Here is a 26,249-nt window from a genome sequence, read left to right on the forward strand (position 1 = left end):
TTGTGGGTCATGACGGATCCGTCTTGCTCCACAACCCAGGACGGAAAGCAAACTCCAGCTATGTTTTGTCCCCATTTTTTTCTGGTATTGAGACCCTATGATGAATCTTAATACCGGAAAATAGAAACGCTAGTGTGAAAGTAGCCTTAGCCTCCGTAGGGGACTTTAACATGTGATCGTCTGATCACTTCTGCCATACACTGCAATAATTTACCAGAGGTGTTGCTAGGGTCTTAAAACATCAGGGGCACAAGCCCAAGGCATATGTCTACCCCAACTCCCCCTCAAAACTGAGCTCCTCCACTTACAGTCTATATGCACAGGGCCCCCACCCACAGTGTATATATGCAAAGCACCTCCACCAACAGTATATTATATGCACAGCTCCCCCACTCACAGCATAAATGCACAGCTCCTCCACCCACAGTCTATATGCACAGCACCTCCACCCGCAGTATATATGCATGCAGTGTCCTACTTATGTGCTATATGTGGGTGTAACGGATCTCCTGGCACCCCGACTGGGTACCTCCGTTGATGGATGCTCCTAGTGCTTCCTGAGGGCTCCAAGCACTCCATTTGACACTGTAATCACTGCTGACCCCATGAACCGCCGCAGCTTGGTTGAGGTCTTGCCGTCTTCCACCCACCCTGGGCCCAAGACCAGGATCTAACTTCCAGTGGGTTGAACCGTGTTGTAATCCCAGGGGAGTATAATACTGATAGCAATCCCCAGAGAAAATATAGCTGTTCCCCCACACATGAGATGACAGTCTATGTTGAGGGTAAAACAGGAACTCCTTTTATTGAAGACCAACTCAGTATATATATAGTTCAAGAAGTCTAACAACATAACGCAATCAACCATGAACAACATGCAAACAGACATCTTCACCCCCTCCATAATGAATGAATAGGGAGAGAGGAGACACATGTGATGGGATTATCTACTGAGTGTATCATAGGGTGATCTACTCATCTAGGAGTCGGCTGCTCCTAGAGTCAGCCATCTTAATCCCAGCACTAACACAATCAGTGGGAGTCTCAGTGCAGAGTTAACCCTTTTTGTGTTGCTGAATCCACACCATGCCTTTTTAATGGGCAATAGGAAATATGTGTCATATAAATTCCACACATAAATCAGGGTTTATAGTTCCTTGTAACCCCAAAAGGTCTGAGGGGTCTCCATAGTTCTGGGTCCATAGTCCGTAGGAAGGATGCTGGCCCTCAGGCTTCTGCAGCAGCCCCAGCAGCCCCAGTGACAGTTCAGTCCATCACAGTGGGTACTTTAAATCGCTGCTAAATGTCATGTTTAATGTATTTAATATATTGTATTTTGCTAATATCAGGCTGGCAGCGTCATTACATCTAGTTACTATTAGGTGGTGCTGGCGCCACATAATATATATAGCTTGGGGTTTGCTAAAGGAAGGAGTTGTAGAAGAAGTAGTTAGTTGGAGTGAGTTCAGTGTGTGGAAAGGAAGTTGATGGAGGAGGAGAACAGGCAAGTTCCACAATGTAGCTGCCTTTCTTTCCTCTAGGCCCTGATCAAGCCTGGAGATGACAGACCAAGCAGTCACAGCAGCTCAGCACAGACAGTAAGTCTATGTATGAATATAGAGCAAGTCTAGTGAAGATTAGATCTAAGTCTAGCCAAGGGACTTCACCAGCACAAGTGACCAGGAGGAACTTAAAGGTGCCTGGATCTGGATAATTAGTGTGCAAAATTGTCCTTTTTTACTAAATGCCTTCTGGGAACATAGTGAACCTGAATACTTCAGGAGAGCATCCTGCATCAAATAATGTAACAGAGAGTTTTCCTGTTACCAAGGGAGAACACCCTTATTGGATTGCTCAAGATAAATAGAAAATCAATAAATTCAGTATATGAGTGCTAGAAAGTGGACTTAGTGCAAATTTACCAATTCTTTGCCTGTAAAGTAACAGCATTAAGAGAACTCCTCAACTGACTATTTCCAGACCTGTATTAAGGAATTCCAGTTAAACCAACATCTGGATTATTGCCTTTGCTATATTGATGAACTGTACCAACTGCCCTGAGACGATTGCCATATTACCATCAAGGGCACCTCAACTTCCATCTGGCTGGTGTTCCCCGGAATATAGTGCCCCGGAGAATTTAGTGCAGTCTTCCCCATCACTGCACGCGGGCCCAGGGAGGCTCTGCTAACCGTGAGTAAATTAACTACTACCCCCATCGGCCCACCGTAGCCTTGTGTGTTTCCCCTGTTGACCCAGTTTGCTGCATGCACAGCTCCCCCACTCATAGCATAAATGTACAGCTCCTCCACCCACAGTTTATATGCAGAGCACCTCCACCCACAGTATATATGCACTGCTCCTCCACATATTTATATCAGGGGTAAGCAACCTCCGGAACTCCAGCTGTTGTGAAACTACAACTCCCAGCATGCATATGTACTCTGCTGTTCTCCAAACTCCCAAAGAAATTTATGAAACATTCTGGGAATTGTAGTTTCACAGCAGCTGGAGTGTCGAAGGTTGCTGACCCTTGGTCTATATGCACTACTCCTCTACTCACAGTATAAGTGCACAGCTCCCCCACCCACAGTCTATATATATATAGCTTCTCCACCTACAGTCTATATGCACAGCTCCCCCACCTACAGTCTATATGCACAGCTCCTCCATCCACAGTCTATATGCACAGCTCCTCCACCCATAGTGTATATATATATAGCTTCTCCACCCACAATCTATATGCACAGCTCCCCCACCTACAGTCTATATGCACAGCTCCTCCACCTACAGTCTATATGCACAGCTCCTCCACCTACAGTCTATATGCACAGCTCCTCCACTCACAGTCTATATGCACGGCTCCTCCACCCACAGTATATATGAATAGCCCTCCCACCCACAGTATATATGAACCGCTCCTCCACTCACAGTTTATATGCACAGCTCCCCCACCCGCAGTATAAATGCACAGCTCTTCCACCCACAGTCTATATGCATAGCACCTCTACCCACAGAATATATGCACCGCTCCTCCACTCAAGTCTATATCAGGGGTAAGCCATCTCTGGCACTCCAGCTGTTGTGAAACTACAACTCCCAGCATGCATATGTACTCTGCTTTTCTTCAAACTCCCATATAAATTAATGAAGCATGCTGGGAATTGTAGTTTCACAGCAGCTGGAGTGCCAAAGGTTGCTGACTAGAGTTAAGCGGACACCTGGAAGTTCGGGTTCGACGGGTTTGACCAAACTTTGCAAAAAAGTTTGAGTTCGGGACCCGAACTTGACCCCGAACCCCATTGAAGTCAATAGGCACCCAAACTTTGGACCACTAAAATGGCTCTAAAAAAGTCATGGGAAGAACTAGAGGGCTGCAAAAGGCAGCAAAATGTGGTTGAGCATGGCAAGTGAAACAAATATGGATAGGGAAATGACTTAAAATAACATAAAAGACGTAAAAAAATATAAAAAATCATAATCTTGATCTAGGAGGATGAGGTCCATATGGAGTAGGAGGTTGAGGAGGCGGTGGATGTGGCGGTGTAGGTGGAAGCGGTGGTGGAGGAGGTAGCCTACAATGGTTTTTGGTTTACATTTTTTTTTTTTCATTTTTTTTTTTTCATTTGGGTAGACCCCAAAACATTGGGAAATATAAAAAAACAAAAACAAAGAGAAAGTGCGCAGGAGTACAAAAATGGCTGGGTGAGGCCGATATACATGTCTATTCTGCACAAGGTATGGACAAGTCCTGTGGGATCCATGCCTGGTTCATTCTAATGAACGTGAGCTTGTCCATGTTGGCTGTGGACAGGCGGCTGCGCTTGTCTGTAATGACGCCCCCTGCCGTGCTAAACACACGTTCAGACAATACACTGGCTGCAGGGCAGGCCAGCACCTCCAAGGCGTAAAGGGCAAGCTCAGGCCATGTGCCAAATTTGGAGACCCAGAAGTTGAAGGGGGCAGACCCATCAGTCAGTATGTGTAGGCGTGTGCACACATACTGTTCCACCATGTTGCTGAAATGCTGCCTTCTGCTAAGACGTTCCATATCAGCTGGTGGTGCTGGTTGTTGTGGCGTGCTGACAAAACTTTTCCATATTTCAGCCATGCTAACCCTGCCTTCTGAGGTGCTGGCGGTGCCCTAGCTGCGTTAGCAACCTCTTCCTCCTCCTCTGCCTTCGCCTTGTGTTTCCACTGTGCCCCCGCTGTCAGGTGGGAATGCCATCAGCATTCACGTCTACCAGCATGCGCATGTAATCGTGCATCTTCCGATCAGTAACATACATTTTTACTAAATTTAGTTCCCTGTCAGCAATGCAGAGCAGGGGTTTTTCACCGGCAAAAATGGGTTAATGTCAACCATCAATGTAACAGATGGGATTTAGAAATTTATGTCCCTGTCACCTATGCAAAGCAGGGTTTATTCACTGTAAAATTTGAAAAATGTCACCCAAGAATGTAACAGATGCTTTTGCACCCTGCTCCCTTTTTTGCCTCTGTGCGACCACCACCTCTTCCTCCAAACTGCACACGTCACTCGCATGACCTTAATTCCATGTGGGGTCGAGGACCTCATTGTCCTCCACATCATCTTCCACCCAGTCTTCACCCCTTCCCTCCTTGTCGATCTGCACACTTTCGAAAGCCCCAGCAGTTGGCACCTGTGTTTCGTCATCATCCGAGACGTGCTGCGGTGGTCCTCCCATGTACTAATCTTGAGACATAAGTGGTTGGGCATCGGTGCACTCAATCTCTTCCACTTTAGACTACCGTATAATGGGAAGTAAACTATGAGCTCATTTGCAGGTAAAGCTGTGTTATGTAGGAAATTAATCTTTGCCACAAGTGTTCCCTGGGTAGAGCAGCATATTGTAAAATGAAAATTACCTTGGATTATAACTGTTTTCTGTAGAATGCAAAGGTGAATGACATAATGGAATGCCCATAGACTATAATGGGAAGTAAAACATGACTTGGTGGATGAACCATTTAACATATCAAGTAAATCTTTAGCAGGCTTATTCTTCAAGTTCAGTGGGATTATTAAAATTGAGATTAAGTGGGATTATCATTGGTTTCTATGAAAAGACAAGAGGAATGACATAATGGAATGCCCATAGACTATAATGGGAAGGAAAATATAAGCTAATTTGCAGGTAAATCTGTGTTATGTAGGACATTAACCTTTACCGAAAATGTTCCCTGGGTAGAGTAGCATATTGTAAAATGAAAATTACCTTGGATTTTAACAGTTTTCTGTAGAATTCAAAGGTGAATGACATAATGGAATGCCCATAGACTATAATGGGAATCATTAATAATAATAATAATAATAATAATAACAATAATAATAATGGGAAGTCTCTGACTTGGTGAGGACTGGCATCACCTTCACCAGTCGGATCTTGAGATTCCCTGCCGCCTGCATCAGCCAATGAGGAGCGACACCTCCTCATTGGTTGATGATGCTAAGTTGCCTGGTGCCAATGCGCATGGGGGCCCCATGATTCTCTATTGCCCAGGGGCCCCATGAGTTGTCAGTCCACCCCTGGTGTCGGCGCATGCATACGTTTGTGGGGAGGAGTGCTGATACAACACCTCACCACGGGCATTAGGTATACCTCTGAGCACACTAAAACAATCTTAACTCTAGGATGTTTCTCTTCTCAGAGAGTCATTGTAAACATTCTCACAACCCACCAGCACATGCAAACAGACTGTAATTATATGCACTAAGCAATATTATCAGGTAAAATGTGCTGGCCAGTGCAGTATCTATGTCAGAAGCCAAAGTCAAGAACCTAGCAACCGAGAGAGGAAGGAGGACTGAGCCAAGACATGACTCCACAGATCCTTTGTGTCGAGTGAAGAGGATCCTGCCCCCACTCCCTGTGTCACATCCCTCCTAAATGCTGATGTTCCATGTAAGAAGCCTGAACTAAACCTGATCTGCAGGTTTAGTTCAGGCTTCCTGCATGAAGCAACTGCATTTAGAAGGGAAGTAACACAGGGTGGCAGGAACCTCTTCAAATGATCTAGGGAGTCATGTCTTGGCTTAGTCCTCCTTCCTCTTTCAGTTGCCAGGTTCTTCTGTTTTGCCTGTGACAAACATACTGCACTGTCCCCTGATATTTATGGCTACCTTGCACTGTCCCTCTCTAGTAGCTCTGCTTGCTTTATTTTTCTGCTCTCCCCAGCAAGCTCCACCTCCCTTTGCATCACTTCCTCATTGGCCCAGCTTACTGCCCCAGATAGAGATTGGCAATGTAGCTTTTCAGCCTCTCTTAGAAACCATGCCTGCTGTTTTCAATAAATCCCTTCCAGGGGTTACACTTAAAAAATGTCTAACAGACTCTGATCAACAGTTGTCTACTAAGGTCAAAAACCCTTCCCTGTGTGAAAAGACACTGGTGCTGCAATGGCTTCCTGTAACAAGGCATATATGTGTGGCTGGAATGATGATTTATCATTAGCAAAAGGTCTACAAAATACTGTGTAAAAAAGAATTTGACGAAAGCACACTCCTTTCAAAACCACCTGTACTACCAAAAGGAGGGGAAGTATTTTTCTATTGCCCCCCCACCCTGATACAATTGCTGGTCATGAACATGACTTCCATTATGATCAGTACAGATAGATATCCAAAGGATCAAACTTTCATGGTAAGCGCAAGTATCTTCTAGAGTTACTTAAAAGATCCATATGGAAAAAAAAAAATCTCTACATGGTTTTCACAAACACATACATATTTAGCAACGTTAGCAATCCCTTTTTTCTCATAACGAAAGAAACGAATTACAATTCTAACCCACAACTCATAACAAAGCCAGTAGATGGCAGTATTATCTAATCTCAATTAAAACTGCAGTAACTGTTTTAACTAAATTATACCTACCTCTTTTTAATACTTTAAATTATAACTTGCAGGATTTTTTAAAAGTTAAATACTATTATTTTATATTTTTAATTATTTTAAAACATTATTTATAACTCACAAAACAAATAAACATGTAGGCTATATGTCAAAAGCCTGCACCTAATCATAAAACAGGAAACTAGGATACCTTACACTGGCAGCCTGGTGTACTATAAGACATTTTTAACCATCTCTCATCTAACTGAGAGTCAGTAAATCTCAAAGTTGTCTAAGAGCTCTTGGATAGCTTGGGGGACCATGCACCTAAATCTTTATCATTAGGGTGACAAAATTATAAAAAATGTTATTTTTAATTTTTTTTTAATTTTTATTGCTAGCTAATTCTTCTCTAACTGCTTAGGAAGGCTGTATAAGAATTTATGGCTTTCTAATTGTTCTAATATATAGTTAATAACCCATCTATGCTGTTATGTAAACTAATTTGCATAAATATGCATATTAGCCTACTTTCCATCATGAACAGCGCCATCTATTGGATACATAGTCTTATGTCCTACAGTCTGCAGACTATTATCAATTTCCTCATGGACAGCGCCATCTATTGGATACATAGTCTTATGTCCTACAGTCTGCAGACGTAAACTGCTGTACGTGTGCCCATACAGCAGTTTATGACCACATATGGAGTGTTTCTGTAAACTACAGAATCAGGGCCATAAATAATGAGTTTTGACACAGACAAACAAACACAAACAAATTGTTTTATTTGTCTTTGCCTAATATTAATAGCCACTTATTATATAGTTACCTTCCTACCATTTATAACTTCTTATTACCAAAATGACAAAAGACAACATATAACAGTTCTATTCTAACTGAAGGCTATATGCCATAAGCAAGATGTAAGCCAATGTCCTAGTGGTGGCCTGAGACACATTAAACTAGCTCTCAATCCAAAAGGAGAAAGCCAATAAGTCTCAATATTGGCTTATTTCGGATTTCTAGGGGTCCTGTGCACCAGTCGTTACCATTAGGGTGAAAACAATTGTAAAATTTTTATTTTTTTATTTTTTTTACACTAGTGTCACGGCTGAGGATGGGGAAAACCCTCAGCCGTGCGATGCCAGAAGATGTTAATTGCTGCTCGGCCAGGACGAGAGAATTAGGGAGCAGATCACCTCCTAATACATCCCTAATCCGTCCCTAACTCCTAGCTGCATGGGCCGACCTTGAAGGTAGGAGGGCCCATGCTCAGGAACCTCGGATCCCTACTCACCCTCCGACCGGTCCCTGAACTAGGAGTAGGGTAAGACGACCTGTTCCTTCTGGACGCGGAGGAACAGGAGTCTCACTGGCCAAGCTGCAAGGAATGGGGAACAAATACAACATACAGATATGACAGGCGAACTAAAGTAGTTCCAAATATACCTGTCACAGCCACGCTGACTGGAACCCATGCATGCCTACTAATGTCCACAAAACACTCAGGGACACAACACACATATCACACAGGTAACCAGGACATCCATAGTTGCAATAACAGATAAGAAAGGAAAACATCAGGTGAACATCAGTATAAAACCTATGAACACAAGGGTGGCCCCCACTGGCAGGTTGAATACACAGGAGGCTGCTCCAGCTAACCATGGCTGAAGTAACCCTCAGACACGTGCTAAACACTGAGGCTTTATAGGCCCAAGTAGCCACACCCAACAAACACACCCAGTGTTCACACACACATAAGGGAATTAACCCTTCACACACAAGGCAAGGGAAGACGGCCACTTAAAGGGGAATACACATATAAACCACACACTACACCTGTTGAAGGCATCCCTTCTTCTGTAGGTAATTTTGAAAGGATAGGTCTCAGATTCAAATTGGATCCATGTTAAAACTGCTTCTTTATTGGAACATCATGTAGACATGACAAACTGCCACTTGGTACAACAGAATAACGTTGACGCGTTTCGGGTACTAAGACCCTTAGTCGTAACGTTGTTGCACAGTGAGACTCCCCAATATAAAGGAAATAGGTAACCATTCCTCCAAACAATCCATGGGAGGCGGCATTAGCCCTATTGGTCGTCTCACTGTGCATCACACCCTGATTACCACCCACTCATTACCGAGTTGATGCATTACAGACTGTGCTGGGGCTTAGCATAAGGTTAACCCTTAGGGAACTCTGATCCTGTTCCCATGAACAATTCAGTGGAAAAGGAAACAGAGAAAAATCAAAGAACCGCACAGTGTGAACACACCAACTCTTGCAACATATAAAAACATATATTGTACATCACCAATAAGGCCTTCACCCTTATACCCATGTTATTCTACTTGAAAGACCAATACCACATTTACTATTCGTATTATGCAAGTGAAAACCAAAATTAGAACAAAAAAACTGAAGACTAGAGGGACAAGCAGGAGGGGGAGGGGGGAGAGGGGGAGGGGGGAGAGGGGAGAGGGGGGAGAGGGGGAGAGGGGGAGAGGGGGAGAGGGGGAGAGGGGGAGAGGGGGAGAGGGGAGAGGGGGGAGGGGGGGAGGAAAGGAAAGAGAGAGAAAAAAAATAATAATTATGAACATAGGCACATATATTTTCTTTGCTTATTATTGGTATATGTACATTAGTTCTTTCTTCAAATTGAGGCCAGATGGAACTCTAGTGTTAAGCCTAAAAATCTAGTACGCCTCCCGTAGGAGGAGTTTCTTGCGGTGGTCACCCCCTCTCTTAGGGGCGAAAACCCTCTCTATTGCGAAGGCTTTAAAGCCCCTTACTTGACGGTCATGCATGTGTATAAAATGTCTGGCTACATTCGAGATGTTGAGTGCATTCGGATTGCTAATATAATTTAAATGTTCCAGAAGGCGATTTCTGAACCTTCGGATCGTGCTTCCAACATACATTAGGTCGCAATCCGTGCACGTGCACTGTATGATGTATACCACGCCTGCAGTGTTACAATTGATATAACTTTGTATTGGAAAACTGCAGGAGTGGTCAGATCTGTCAAAAGACTTTGAGGGGGTGACATAGTTGCAAGTCTTGCAGGGGTTGCCCCCACATCTGGAAAAACCCTTATATCTAAGCCAACTTGACTTCGTACTAGCTCCCATCCTATTGGCCGTGAAGAGGGATGGGGACAGCGAGCAGGACAACGTGGTGGCTCTTCTAGAAACAATTCTGAGGCCTGATTTTAAGGCATTATATAAAATTTCATCGTCATATAGATCTGGTAAACATCCCTTGATTATGGAGCTAATTTTATTGAACTCCTTGCTATATGCCAACGGACAATCCTTTTGAGCATGGATTGGTCTGGTACGGCAGATACATCGATGACCTGCTCATGATTTGGGCGGGCGATGTATCTGCCGTCCCGGACCTCCAGGCGTACTTCAATGCCAATGACTATAACTTACGTTTCACATGTACTTCCAGTGAGACCACTATCAATTTCCTAGACTTGACACTCCATGGTTGTCCAGGGGAGGTGGTGCACACCCAAACGTACAGAAAAGAGGTGGCTGGGAACTCCATCCTGAATGCCAGGAGCCATCATCCTTTACATACTATCAGGGCGATCCCCGTGGGGGAATACACACGAGCAGCTAGAAATTGTAGTCTACCTGCACTTCTGAATGAAGAATTCAATAAGGTAGATGCAAGATTAAAAGCCAGGAACTACCCCACCTGGATGCTAGAGAGGGGCAGAACTATTGCGCAGAGAAAAAATAGACGAGAAATGCTTTTTGGTAAAATGGAAGCACGAGGCAAACAGGATACCCCAGACAGGAAGATGGGGAGGTATGGGGACAGTGACCAGGACAATGTACCAACTTTATCGTTGGCATATAGCAAGGAGTTCAATAAAATCAGCTCCATAATCAAGGGATGTTTACCAATTCTATATGACGATGAAATTTTATATAATGCCTTAAAATCAGGCCTCAGAATTGTTTCTAGAAGAGCCACCACGTTGTCCTGCTCGCTGTCCCCATCCCTCTTCACGGCCAATAGGATGGGAGCTAGTACGAAGTCAAGTTGGCTTAGATATAAGGGTTTTTCCAGATGTGGGGGCAACCCCTGCAAGACTTGCAACTATGTCACCCCCTCAAAGTCTTTTGACAGATCTGACCACTCCTGCAGTTTTCCAATACAAAGTTATATCAATTGTAACACTGCAGGGGTGGTATACATCATACAGTGCACGGATTGCGACCTAATGTATGTTGGAAGCACGATCCGAAGGTTCAGAAATCGCCTTCTGGAACATTTAAATTATATTAGCAATCCGAATGCACTCAACATCTCGAATGTAGCCAGACATTTTATACACATGCATGACTGTCAAGTAAGGGGCTTTAAAGCCTTCGCAATAGAGAGGGTTTTCGCCCCTAAGAGAGGGGGTGACCACCGCAAGAAACTCCTCCTACGGGAGGCGTACTGGATTTTTAGGCTTAACACTAGAGTTCCATCTGGCCTCAATTTGAAGAAAGAACTAATGTACATATACCAATAATAAGCAAAGAAAATATATGTGCCTATGTTCATAATTTTTTTTTTTTTTTCTCTCTTTCCTTTCCTCCCCCCTCTCCCCCCTCCCCCTCCTGCTTGTCCCTCTAGTCTTCAGTTTTTTGGTTCTAATTTTGGTTTTTACTTGCATAATACGAATAGTAAATGTGGTATTGGTCTTTCAAGTAGAATAACATGGGTATAAGGGTGAAGGCCTTATTGGTGATGTACAATATATGTTTTTATATGTTGCAAGAGTTGGTGTGTTCACACTGTGCGGTTCTTTGATTTTTCTCTGTTTCCTTTTCCACTGAATTGTTCATGGGAACAGGATCAGAGTTCCCTAAGGGTTAACCTTATGCTAAGCCCCAGCACAGTCTGTAATGCATCAACTCGGTAATGAGTGGGTGGTAATCAGGGTGTGATGCACAGTGAGACGACCAATAGGGCTAATGCCGCCTCCCATGGATTGTTTGGAGGAATGGTTACCTATTTCCTTTATATTGGGGTGTCTCACTGTGCAACAACGTTACGACTAAGGGTCTTAGTACCCGAAATGCGTCAACGTTATTCTGTTGTACCAAGTGGCAGTTTGTCATGTCTACATGATGTTCCAATAAAGAAGCAGTTTTAACATGGATCCAATTTGAATCTGAGACCTATCCTTTCAAAATTACCTACAGAAGAAGGGATGCCTTTAACATATACAGTACACACAAAAAGTTTGGACACACCTTCTCATTCAAAGAGTTTTCTTTATTTTCATGACTATGAAAATTGTAGATTCACACTGAAGGCATCAAAACTATAAATTAACACATGTGGAATTATATACATAACAAAAAAGTGTGAAACAACTGAAAATATGTCATATTCTAGGTTCTTCAAAGTAGCCACCTTTTGCTTTGATTACTGCTTTGCACACCCTTGGCATTCTCTTGATGAGCTTCAAGAGGTAGGCACCTAAAATGGTCTTCCAACAATCTTGAAGGAGTTCCCTTAGCACTTGTTGGCCCTTTTGCCTTCACTCTGCAGTCCAGCTCACCCCAAACCATCTTGATTGGGTTCAGGTCCGGTGACTGTGGAGGCCAGGTCATCTGGCACAGCACCCCATCACTCTCCTTCATGGTCAAATAGCACTTACACAGCCTGGAGGTGTGTTTGGGGTCATTGTCCTGTTGAAAAATAAATGATGGTCCAACTAAACGCAAACCGGATGGAATAGCATGCCGCTGCAAGATGCTGTGGTAGCCATGCTGGTTCAGTATGCCTTCAATTTTGAATAAATCCCCAACAGTGTCACCAGCAAAGCACCATCACACCTCCTCCTCCATGCCTCAATGTAGGAACCAGGCATCCGTTCACCTTTTCTGCGTCGCACAAAGACACGGTGGTTGGAACCAAAGATCTCAAATTTGGACTCATCAAACCAAAGCACAGATTTCCACTGGTCTAATGTCCATTCCTTGTGCTCTTAGTACCGAAACGCGTCAACGTTATTCTGTTGTACCAAGTGGCAGTTTGTCATGTCTACATGATGTTCCAATAAAGAAGCAGTTTTAACATGGATCCAATTTGAATCTGAGACCTATCCTTTCAAAATTACCTGCAGCCTGCGACGGGGTCACACCCCTAGGGTTTCGGATTCGGGACTATACAAGACTGGGAGGTGAGCTGGATAAAGTTTTTTCTCTGATCCCTTCTTCTGTCTCATTCAGTAGCGATATAACTATTGAGAGAGATGTATTTTTTTTAAATACATTTACACATTTAACCCTCCATTTTAATTATATTATTTACCCCAGTGTTAAATTCACATTATGTGCTCTCCGCTTCCGCATTTGCGGAGTGCGGCCCCGAAATTCCAGTCCGCAGATCCGCAAAAGAAAGAACATGTCCTATTCTTGTCCGCAACTGCAGACTAGAATAGGCATTTCTATAGCGGGTACCGTCCGGGTGTGTTGCGCTCCCGCAATTTGCGGGTCCGCAACACGCCACAGACGTGTGACTGGACCCTTACACACAGCGTTTTAAAAAATAAACTTCCTGACTCAGACCAAGAGCCGAGTCAGCAAGTGAATCGAAGCTTCCGCGCATGCGCATTGCGCAACCTAAGCTTCGGTTCACTTGCTTCTTGTTAGCTCAGCGAATGAACCGAAGATTCGATTCATGAATCTAAGATCTGAACTTCCCATCTCTACAGGACATATGACTATGTATCCAATAGATGGAGCTGTCCATGAGGAAAATGATAATAGTCTGCAGACTGTAGGACATAAGACTATGTATCCAATAGATGGCGCTGTCCATGAGGAAATTTATAATAGTCTGCAGACTGTAGGACATAAGACTTATGTATCCAATAGATGGCGCTGTCAATGAGGAAATTGATTATAGTTTGCAGACTGTAGGACATAAGACTATGTATCCAATAGATGGCGCTGTTCATGATGGAAAGTAGGGTAATATGCATATTTATGCAAATTAGTTTACATAACAAAACAGCATAGATGGGTTATTAAATTTATATTAGAACAATTAGAAAGCCGTACATTTTTATACAGCCTTCCTAAGCAGTTAGAGAAGAATTAGCTAGCAATAAATAAAAAAAATATATAATAATATCATTTTGTCACCCTAATGATAAAGATTTAGGTGCATGGTCCCCCAAGCTATCCAAGGGTTTTATATAGCTTATAGTACACCAGGTTGCCATTGTAAGGTATTCCAGTTATCTGTTGTATGAATAGATGCTAGCTTGCATTATACCTGGCTTTTGGCATGTAGCCTGTGTATTTTGTCATAAATAGCCATTTAAATAAAAATAATTAATTATAAATTGTAAGTTAAATAAAAACTATAAAGTTTGATTATTAGTTTATAAAATAAATTAATGATCGATTTAAAAATAGTTAAATTGTTAGTGTAATCATTGTAAAAGCTCTATAGGTATGTTAAAATCTTAGAATGTTCTATGCGCCATCTGCTGGTTATAGTGATAAACTGCATTCTGATTTTTTAGTTATTATTTTTACTTACGTTATTGTTTTTCACTTTCGCGATTGTGATGGGAGCAGTAGCGTTGCAACATCTGTATACTGCTTAAGAGAATCTAAAGATTCGAGAAAGCTTTATCTTCTACATTACTTAGGTGATGAGCGATTGCATCGGGCAGTATGCCAGTGGGAACAGTAACATTTCTAAAAAGCCTTTTGTTTCTACAATGTAAAGTACCATCACAGAAATAAAGGATTCTGTGCTACTGAGAGAGCCAATGATCGCCTACAAACATTTGCTAAGCCCATATTCGTACCATGGTTCTATGCACATATTGATCGGCCTAGAAAATTAAAGCAGGTGCAGAATTTCACTTTCACTAGGAAAAGAGGAAAAAGAGTCACCAATAATGAAATATTTAGTCTTCTTGAACTGGCAGTCCACCTTGAGGATTACATAAAAAAGGTAACAATTTTACCAGATCTAGTGGAAACCCTTGGGCACCCAGACATGTTAAGTAAAGCTCAGAATCGTATTTGTATATCAAAACAAGATGCTTAATTGTCGCAATTTTTTCCTATGATACCACATTTAATGTTGGTGACTTTTATCTTTTAACATTTGTAATGAGAAATGTCACTTTAATTGGTAATCCAATTTTTCCTGTTGCTTTTCTTCTACATGAGAGAAAATTCAAAGCATGCCATAAATAATTTTATGTGACCTGCTAAACAGTTTGGATGGGAACAGGATTAAATGTATTCCTTTTGTTACTGACAGAGAAAGGGGTATTGCAGAACCTCTCCAGACATATTTTCCAAACATACCTCATTTAAACTGCGCAAACCATATTTTGAGAGATGTAGATATGTAGTGTCCCACTAGGTAAATGTGGGCACTACACAAGGGTCAATTGGGCCACGTCGTCCTCCTACTCCTAAGGGACAGTGGCAGTGTGTTTAACAGTCCATTTTAATGTATTTCCATATGTATTTATGTGTATTCTTCCCTGTGATGTGTGTAAGCAGGCCTATTAAGGTACAGTTAATCATCCTAGACACTAGAGGGAGATAGGGAGCCTCTAGTATATATAGTGAGGCCCAGACAGGGAGGAGTTAGTCTGTGTAGTCAGGAGTCTGTCGAGACAGAAGTGAGAGGGCACCAGCCAGAGACAAGCTGAGGAACTCCTCCTGACATGTAGCTAGACAGCCCAGGCTTCTAGTTGCCACCAGGAGGCTAGGGAAAGAGTATAGCCTGCCTGAAGTTCTTGAGCCTCAGTTAGCTCAGAAGATTCACCCCAAGAGAAGAGTTTGCCTCCTGGGAGAAACCTGCAGTTCCCACAAGCAGAGTAGAGCCAGTGTTCCAGCTAGTCAAGTAAGCTGAAGGGCAGAAGTATTATTAACTTAAAGAAAGGGATATATACCGGAGGAAGATTGTTACCAAGGATAAAAGCCAGCATTAGGGCAACCGGGCCTTGGGATAAGAACAGAAAGGAGTTCTTAGGAACAGTGTACAGTATTTCTGAGGAGAAGGTACAGCCTGATCTGTGAGTGTTGTTGTTACCCTCTGAGTATCTTGCAAGGAACATTATACCTGCCATTGATGTGAAAGCCTGCTTGTAATGTGGACCTGCTATATGGATCTGAACTTACAAAGGACTGTATAATGTTTAACCGTTTCCAGTAAAGAAAGTTTGGTTCACAACAACCTTTCTCACGTATTACTCCTATAAATCGGTGTGCCATCGTTACAGGATCGTCACGAACCTTAAAGGGACCTTGCCCTAGGCACATTAAACATCTGCAACATCCAGGGCACCTCACCCAACATTAGGCCTGGTCCCTACATACAGAGAGTGCCCCAGAGGACTTCTGTGCCAGCCTCTCCCTCACTGCTCTACGCCTGCCCAGGGTCTCCCTACAAACTGTGAGACACAGGGATTTCTCTCTGCAGCCCTGTGTGTGCAGTAAGGTTCGGAGGCGGGCCGAGCACACCGACCTCCAAACCTCACAGCGGACACAGGGCTGCAGCAGAGAAAAGCCTTGTTTGTCTGCTCCTAGCGCATACACAGCATATTTCCTGCTGCCTGGCACATTTCTTGCAGCGTCAAATCAAATATGCTGCGTATGCGCTCAGTGTGACCCTACGCTTAATTTGTAAAAAAAAAAAAAAAAAAAGAAGCCTCGCTGCCATTGTTTACCACGGCAAATGTCATGTTTTTCCTGCTAGGACAGAAATGTTGATGTTTATTTGTATACTTTTAATTTTGACCCCTCCCCACTTCCCATCCCTTCTTTGTTTTTGCCTCACTTCTATTTTTGATTCATGTTCTTTCAATAAAAGTTCTTATGAATGCAAAAAAAATTAAAGAAGGTTATTCAGGAATAAAAAAACTGAACTTTTATTCTTCCAAAAACAGCACCACACCTGTTCTCAGGTTGTGGGTGGTATTCACTTGGCAGAGCTGCAATATCACACACAACCTGAGGCCTAGTTTTTATAATCCTGGATAACCTCTTTAAATAAGAAAAGTTTTAAATAAAATAAGTATTTGCATATTTTCTAGAAACTTGTCAGTTTTCATTCTCAGTAATACCAACATGCTATGGGAGTTTCTTTAGTCCCCCCCTACATTTTACCATTTTCCGAGTAAAATTCTGCTCAGGAATTACACTTGGAAATTTTTATGCAGCAGAGTCCCATTGCAATCAATGGGATTCCGCTGCACAGTGCACACTACAGAATTTCAGCGGTGAAGCTGTCCACTGAAATTTCTCTGTCGAAAGAATGAAAATGTTCATTCTTTCAGCGGAATATTAAGCGGAATGCACTGCCAGCTAGAGGGAACTGCAGTGGCTGCGCTGCCCAAGGACCGACTAAATCAGTATCCTCCACACCAAAATCAGAGCCCATTCCTAGTCCTGGGCCTATAGTTGGTGAGGGGGATGAAAGCGGTTGTGTCTTTAGATCAAAAATTCTATTTCCATTATTCTCTAGGGGTATTCCATTTCCCATTACACCCTATGAATCCCCTTTCAACTCCACTATTTGCCACTGAACTTGGAAAGTATGTCTGCTAAAGATTTATTTGATATGTTGGATGGTTCAGGCTCCAAATCACATTTTACTTCCCATTATACTGTATGGGCATTCCATTCTGTCATTCGCATGTTATTCCATAGAAACCAGCTTTAATCCCAGATAGTTTTAAATTTACAATGTGCTACTCTACCAAGGGAACACTTGCTGTAAAGGTTAATGTCCTACATAACACAGATTTACCTGCAAATGAGCTCATATTTTACTTCCCATTATAGTCTATGGGCATTCCATTATGTCATTCAACTTGGCATTTCAAAGATATCAATGATAATCCCACTTAATCTTAATTTTAAATAATCCCTCTGAATTTGAAGAGTAAGCCTGCTAAAGATTTACTTGATATGTTAAATGGTTTAGTCTCCAAATCAAATTTTGCTACCCATTATAGTCTATGGGCATTCCATTATGTCACTCACCTTTGCATTCTATAGAAAACGGTTATCATCCAAGGTAATTTTCATTTTACAATATGCTGCTCTACCCAGGGAACACTTGCGGTAAAGGTTAATGTTCTACATAACACAGATTTACCTGTAAATGAGCTCATAGTTTTCTTCCCATCTTCCCAAATGGAAGAAAGTTGAAGTTGTTGGAAATCTTGTATAGTCCTTACTTTTTCGATTCCTTAATCCTTAATCCTGCAGGATGGTTTGGTCTATAGTTTGGTCCCTTTAATCCACCAGACGCGTTTCGAGGTGTCCTCACCTCTTCCTCAGTGGCATTAAGAATGCATTCTTAATGCCACTGAGGAAGAGGTGAGGACACCTCGAAACGCGTCTGGTGGATTAAAGGGACCAAACTATAGACCAAACCATCCTGCAGGATTAAGGATTAAGGAATCGAAAAAGTAAGGACTATACAAGATTTCCAACAACTTCAACTTTCTTCCATTTGATACCAAGAGCCATTGACATCTGAATGAAACCAATATATCGCAGACACAAGTGCTTCAGACTTGGGTGAGTCAGCTTAACTGTGAGAGGGACGCCTACACAGCAAGCATAATCGAATTTTATAACAAGATTACTTACACTAAATTATTCGAAAACCACCCATTGATGAATTATAATTGCACTATTCTATTGCGAATATCAGATCTCTTTTTGGTACAACTTAAGGAAATATATGGAGAAATCATTGATTAAAAATAAAGCAACTATAATATAATATAGTACGAACATTTTTGCAACTGATTCAATATTTGGAACATGTTGGACTATCTATACCAATAAAGACAACAAGTACTTGTAGCGAATTTTTAAATATATATTCGTAAAATATCTGGAAACTACAGAAGAAATATACCAAAGACATTCTATCTGCTATTTAACATCCGAATTTTTTAACATCCGAATTTTTTATCCGATTATTCAAGTGATTTTTTTATTGTATTATAAATTGACTCTACAACATTTATCTATTAATATATAGTTACTAACATTCTATATTGTGTGCATAATTCATATATATTGTCATCTACCTTTTATTTTATTTTATTTTATTATATTGTCTATCTTTTTTAAAAACATTTTAAATACTAATAAATGTGTTATACATGTGTGAAATACAGATGGTGAAGTGCCTGCTGATTATTTTATATAAATTACATATATACTGTAGTATGTCATACATGTTATTTATATAATGTACTAGTAATGGAATGTACTAGTCTAGACTGTGCATACTAGTGCATTACACTACTATGTATATACTAGTTGTTGGGATTTGCTCTGGTAGACAGGTTTGCGGGCACAGTATAGAGGCAACGACAATGTCTTTAACTTAAACAGTTCAGTGTTTATTCACACATACGGATAAGCAAAACAAAAATTCAGTTTCAAGGAAAACAGTTACCTTGAGTCTGGTGTTTGTTCACACCATTCAGCAATGCAGAAGTCCTTGGACATAGCAAAAACTACCTGCTCTCACGCCAACAAGGTAGCAGGCCTTTACCAGGCCCAAACTCCCAGGTCCCAACACAGAGACTGACAGAGCTCCACTGTCAGAGAGGAGTAAATTCCCAACACCTGACAGTGCTGCCTGTGTTTTATAGCCCAAACCAAGACCCGGCCTGGAACGTGGGGAGAAGCCACCCACCCTGCACTTTGGCTGCTCCTAGTAAGAGCCGGCCCAGATCGGCTTTACACCCATACTAAATAGCAAAACCATGTCAGCCAGCACTAGCTGCCGCTAACACATGAAATTACGGGCTCTTACCTCACCGAGGCCAGGAATCTCGGTGACAACTACCTTCTATCAATGATGGACCCTTGCGCCTTCCTACATACCCTTTGCTCAACCCTGAGGGGGTGAACACTTTCCAGACAGTGTACCCGGGACAGGGAATCCTGTAAGCGGCCTACCCTGTCTTCCACTCAGAACTTGAAGTTCTGTAATGACAAGAACCATCTGGTGACCCGAGCATTCCTCTCTTTGGCTTGGCTCATCCACTTGAGAGGGGAGTGGTCGGTCACCAGACGGTACTTTCTCCCCAACAGATAATAGCGGAGAGACTCAAGTGCCCATTTGTTAGCCAGGCACTCTCTCTCCACTATACTGTACCTAGTCTCGGCTGGGGTAAGCTTTCGGCTCTGGAAAACAACAGGCTGTTCCTCCCCATTGATGTCCTGAGAGAGTACAGCGCCAAGGCCTACTTCAGAGGCATAAGTCTGTACCACATCCCTCTTGAAGTCAGGTGTCACCAATGCCAGGGACCCACACACGGCAGACTTCAAAGTGGAGAAAGCCTTTTCTGCCTGTTCATTCCACTGAACCGTCACTGATTTGCATCTGTTCAAAAGGCCTGTCAATGGTGCGGCGCCTAGAAAAATTGGAGACAAACCTCATATAGTACCCCACCATACCCAGGAATGCCTTTACTTGCCGATTAGTGACAGGTCGGGCCAATTCCTAATTGCCTCAATTTTGTTCATCTGAGGTTTGATCATTCCACACCCCAGGTACTTGGTCTCTTCTAACCCTATTGCACACTTTTTTGGGTTAGCGGTTAAGCCAGCTTTCCTAAGAGAGTCCACTACAGCCTATACTTTAGATAGGTGACTTTCCCAGTCGGTGCTATGGATAATGATATTGTCCATGTACGCCAAAGCGCACCGACGATATGGGCGTAGTACAACATCCATTAGCATTTAAAATGTGGCGGGAGCGCTATGTAGACGAAAGGGTAATAACTTGTACTGTTACAGCCCCTCTGGTCTGATTAAAGCCATTTTTTCCTTGGCAGCATTCGTCATGGGTACCTGCCAGTACCCTTTGGTGAGGTCCAACACAGAAAAACACCGGGCTTGGCCTAACATCTCAATAAACTCATCTACTCGGGGCATGGGATATGTGTCAAACTTGGACACCTCATTTAGTTTGCGGAAGTCGTTACAGAACTGCAATGTCCCATCCGGCTTGGTTATTAAGACTATCGGACTGCCCTGTTAACTTTTTGACTTCTCGATGACACCTAGCTGGAGCATTAGCTGCAGTTTCTCCACGATGGCTTGTCGCTGAGCCTCGGGTACCCGCTACGGTTTTAACCGGACTTTTTCCTGAGGCTCAGTGACAATGTCATGCCGGATTATGGACGTGCGTCCAGAGAGGTCCAAGAACACATCCGTCTTCCGACTAATGAACTTCCTGGCTTCATGAGCCTGTTTAGATGAGAGGCTGTTAGCAATTTTCACTGTGGCAGCCGCTTCCATTGCTACAGACAGAGGAGTTCAAACCGCTACCCCTAAGAACCCTGGTCGTGGGCTGTCTTCCGTACAGGTTTCCCTATCTCTACATGGTTTAAGCAGATTCACATGGTACACCTGCTCCGGCTTTTGCCTTCTTGGCTGATGTACCTTGTAATCTACCTCTCCAATTTTTTCAAGTACCTTGTAGGGCCCGTGCCACCTAGCTAGGAACTTACTCACTACAGTCGGTACAAGAACCAACACCCGATCACCCAGGTTAAAGTTCTGTACCCTAGCCTGCTGATTATAGACCCTACTCTGGGCTCACTGTGCTGCCTCCTTATGCTCCCTAACCAGAGGTAACACTGTTTCCATCCGTCCTTGCATCTGGGTGACGTACTCGACAACACTTTTGTGCGGTGTGGGTTGGTGTTCCCACGATTCTTTGGTGACGTCCAACAGACCACAAGGGTGTCTTCTGTATAGCAGCTCGAAGGGTGAGAACCCAGTAGAGGCCTGGGGCACTTCTCGCACTGCAAACATGAGATGGGGCAGAAGAAGGTCACAGTCCCATCCTTAGACACTGCTCTTTTTAACATATTTTTAAACGTTTGATTAAACCTTTCTACCAGGCCATCTGTTTGCGGATGATACACAGACATTCGTAACTGTTTTATGTGGAGCAACTTACAGAGTTTCCTCATGACCTTGGACATAAACGGGTCTCTTTGTCAGTTAGTACATCCTTAGGCAGACCCATTCGAGAAAACATCTCCATTAACTCCTTAGCTATGAGTTTGGCTGATGTATGATGCAGTGGCACCACCTCCGGGTACCGAGTGGCATAGTCGAGGGTGACCAAGATGTATTGGTGCCCTCTAGCGGACTTTGGTATCGGGCCTATGAGATCCATACGATCCGCTTGAATGGAACCTCAGTAATCGGGAGAGGGACCAGAGGACTACGGAAATATGGCTGGTGGCTGGTTATCTGGCAGGTTGGGCAAGACTTGTAATACTCTTCCACCACTCTGAACACACTGGGAGAGAAGAACCGCTGTAGAATCCAGTACTGCGTTTTCTACTGGCCCAGGTGTCCCCCAAGAACATGTTGGTGGGCTAACCCCAACACGAGCTTGCAATACACCTTGGGCACCACCAGCTGTTCAATATGCTCACCCCGTAGTTGATTTACCCGGTACAGCATCCCCTGTTAAACCACAAAACGGGAGAACATAGACTCGGCCCCCGGTTGTTGCAGCTCACGCTCAACTATTACCACATATTCCCAGGCTTGGGATACAGTCGGGTCCTGGTGCTGTGCTGTACCAAAATGATCTCCGAAAACGTTGAGGTCTGCCAACTTTGGACCTGGCGGCAAGTCCTCCACGTCACGTCTCCCACCATCACACTTAGCGGGGTTGTCTCCCCCTCTCCCACCAAAGTCTCGGTCACCCCTACCGCTGGCCCTTCAGACTCAGGTTCCCAGGGTTCTGGTCTCCTACCTGAGTCGGGCCACTCTGCTAGGGTTACGTCTGTCTCCCAGGTATCGGTAACTTTCGTATCCGGGAAGTCTCTCCCAATTATGAGTTTGTACTGTAATTTTGTGGCGACGGCCACCTCATGAGTCCACCTGATGGCCACCATTAATAGAGAGACCAGGGCGGTAGGATAGTCTTTTAAGTCTCCATGAATACACCCTTCGCCGACCTTTCAGCCAGTATACTTAGTGGGCTGTACCAGGGCAGCTCTTACAAGGGACACCGAGCTCCCTGAATACAGAAGAGCCAACGCCAGAGTGTCCCCCACTTCCACCTGGCACAGGTGGCTATTGTCTATAGTCTCGGAGGTTCCTGTCACACACAACTTCCTGGAATATAATTAGTGGCGGTAGCCATAGTTGGTGTCCATGGTTTCACCCTGATGGGGACAGTCGGCCCTTATGTGTCCAGGCTCCTGACATCTCCAACAGACCACTGGGGCTGGGTCTACAGGGGGTACGTCCCGGGCTGGCACCGGCCGCCGGGTCTGGGGTGGAGATTTCTGGGGTTTGACTGGCCCCCTCCCAAAATAACCCCCCTGTAGATTTCTGGTGGCCTTGTAGCACTTCACCGGGTCGACGATCTCCAAGGCATTACCAGGAGACACCTGGCCGATCCAGTGCTGGAGGGGGTACGTCATAATCCTGTGGACTGGCGGGTTCAGCTGGGTTAAATTCCCACTGACGCACTCGCTGGGCCCGGACCAACACATTTACCCCTAGTCTCGCCAGGATCTCACCTTTTACGGTCAGGTACTCGGCCGCTTGATAATCAGGGAGATAAAAAAAACTTGCTGATGTCCAGACACTGGTCTCGGGGTAACTTTTCTCTCACGGCCACCTTTTCGAACACCGCCAGATATGTCTTGACGTCATCTGAGGGGGTCATCTTGGGTATCGCCACATTAACAGCTGTCCGGGCATTGTGGACATTCAGGGATGCTCCTGCCGCTTGCAATGCCATCACATGTTGCAATACATAGAAACATAGAATGTGTCGGCAGATGAGAACCATTTGGCCCATATAGTCTGCCCAATATACTGAATACTATGAATAGCCCCTGGCCCTATCCTATATGAAGGATGGCCTTATGCCTATCCCATGCATATTTAAACTCCTTCACTGTATTTGCAGCTACCACTTCTGCAGAAAGTCTTTTCCATGCATCAACATTACTCTCTCAGTAAAGTAATACTTCCTGATATTACTTTTAAACCTTTGCCCCTCTAATTTAAAACTATGTCCTCTTGTAGCAGTTTTTCTTCCTTTAAATATTCTCTCCTCTTTTACTTTGTTGATTCCCTTTATGTATTTAAAAGTTTCTATCATATCCCCACTGTCTCGTCTTTCTTCCAAGCTATACATGTTAAGGTCCTTTCATCTTTCCTGGTAAGTTTTATCCTGCAATCCATGTGCCAGTTTAGTAGCTCTTCTCTGAACTCTCTCCAAAGTATCAATATCCTTATGGAGATATGGTCTCCAGTTCTGCGCACAATACTCCAAATGAGGTCTCACTAGTGCTCTGTAAGCGGCATGAGCACCTCCCTCTTTCTACTGGTAATGCCTCTCCCTATACACCCAAGCATTCTGCTAGCATTTCCTGCTGCTCTATGACATTGTCTGCCTACCTTTAAATCTTCTGAAATAATGACCCCCAAATCACTTTCCTCAGATACTGAGGTTAGGACTGTATCACTGATTTTATATTCTGCTCTGATTTTATAGCCTGACGTCAATAGTGGGGAAATTAATGGAAACCATTCTTAAGGAGAGTATTGAGGAATATCTAAAATCCCATGGATTGAAAGATGAAAAACTGCATGGGTTTACTTCAGGGAGATCATGTCAAAATACTCCTATACATTTTTTATATTGGGTGACTAAAATAATAGATGGCAGAGGTGCAGTAGACATCGCTTATCTAGACTTTATTAAGGCTTTTCATACTGTCCCACATAGAAGGCTTATCAATAAATTGCAGTCTTTGTGCTTGGACTTCCATATTGTTGAATGGAGGGACAGACAACAAAGGGTTGTAGTCAATGGGGTATATTCAGACCATAGTCTTGTTACCAGTGGGGTACCTCAGGGATCCACCTGGGGTTTTTAATGCACCTGGGGTTTTAAAGCCCCAGGTGCATTATCTTACACTTATCAACATTAAATTTTAGTTTGCCAGATTTTTGACCATTTTCCTAAATCCTTTTCCATTTGGTGTATCCCTCCAGGAACATCAACCCTGTTACATATCTTTGTGTCATCAGCAAAAAGACACACCTTACCATCAGGGCCTTCTGCAATTTCGCTGATAAAGATATTAAACAATATGGGTCCCCGAACAGATCCCTGAGGTACCCCACTGGTAACAAGACCATGGTCTGAATATACCTCATTAACTACAACCCTTTGTTGTCTGTCCCTCAGCCACTGCCTAATCCATTCAACAATATGGGAGTCCAAGCTCAAAGACTGCAATTTATTGATAAGCCTTCTATGTGGGACAGTATGAAAAGCCTTAATAAAGTCTAGATAAGCGATGTCTACTGCACCTCTTCATCTATTATTTTAGTCACCCAATCAAAAAAATTAATAGGAGTAGTTTGACATGATCTCCCTGAAGTAAACCAGTTTTTCATCTTTCAATCCATGGGATTTTAGATATTCCTCAATACTCTCCTTAAGTATGGTTTCCATTAATTTCCCCACTATTGATGTCAGACTTACTGGCCTATAGTTGCCCCATACCTCCCTACTACCTTTCTTGTGAATGGGCACAACATTTGCTAATCTCCAATCTTCTGGGACAACTCCTGTTACCAGTGATTGGCTAAATAAATCTGTTAATGTTTTTTTTTTTTTTTTTAAGGAGGCATAGAAGTGCTAGTACACCGCTAAGCTCTTTTAATACCTTTGGGTGTACCCCATCAGGCCCCTGTGACTTATTTGTATTAATTTTAGACAGCTGACTTAGAACCTCTTCCTCTGTAGAGACACATGCATCAAAAGATTCATTAGTAGAGTTGAGCGGACACCTGGATGTTCGGCCGAACTTGACCCCGAACCCCATTGAAGTCAATGCGGACCAGAACTTTTGAGCACTAAAATGGCTCTAAAAATGTCATGGAAAGGGCTAGAGGGCTGCAAATGGAAGCAAAATGTGGTTTAGAGCATGGCAAGTGCTCTGCAAACAAATGTGGATAGGGAAATAACTTGAAATAACATAAACTACGTAAAAATAAAAAAATAATAATCTTGATCTAGGAGGACAAGGTCCATATGGAGTAGGAGGTTGAGGAGGCAGTGGATGTGAAGGTGTAGGTGGAAGCAGTGGTGGAGGAGGAGGAGATAGCCTACACTGGTTTTTGGTTTTAATATATTTTTTATTAGGGTACACCCCAAAACATTGGGAAATATAACCTGTGATAACCCCTTCCAGCCGTGCTAAACAAACGTTCAGACAATACAATGGCTGCAGGGCAAGCCAGCACCTCCAAGGCATAAAGGGCAAGCTCAGGCCATGTGCCA

At 43.3% G+C, this 26,249-nt stretch overlaps 1 protein-coding gene and 1 long non-coding RNA gene across 2 annotated transcripts in view; one reads left to right on the forward strand and one right to left on the reverse strand.

The window, feature by feature from the left end:
• FRMPD3 (FERM and PDZ domain containing 3) overlaps positions 1-26,249 on the forward strand; it is a 553,251-nt gene that overhangs the window by 408,572 nt on the left and 118,430 nt on the right. The gene's annotated exons all lie outside the window — the stretch shown is intronic.
• Positions 12,829-26,249, reverse strand: part of LOC122919561 — a 64,203-nt gene continuing 50,782 nt past the window's right edge. The window contains exon 5 of the long non-coding RNA XR_006386807.1: positions 12,829-13,128. This is a non-coding gene — a long non-coding RNA (uncharacterized LOC122919561). The remainder of the gene's footprint in view (positions 13,129-26,249) is intronic.

The sequence above is a fragment of the Bufo gargarizans genome, chromosome 9 (assembly GCF_014858855.1).
Source record: "Bufo gargarizans isolate SCDJY-AF-19 chromosome 9, ASM1485885v1, whole genome shotgun sequence".
NCBI classification, from domain to species: Eukaryota; Metazoa; Chordata; class Amphibia; order Anura; family Bufonidae; genus Bufo; species Bufo gargarizans.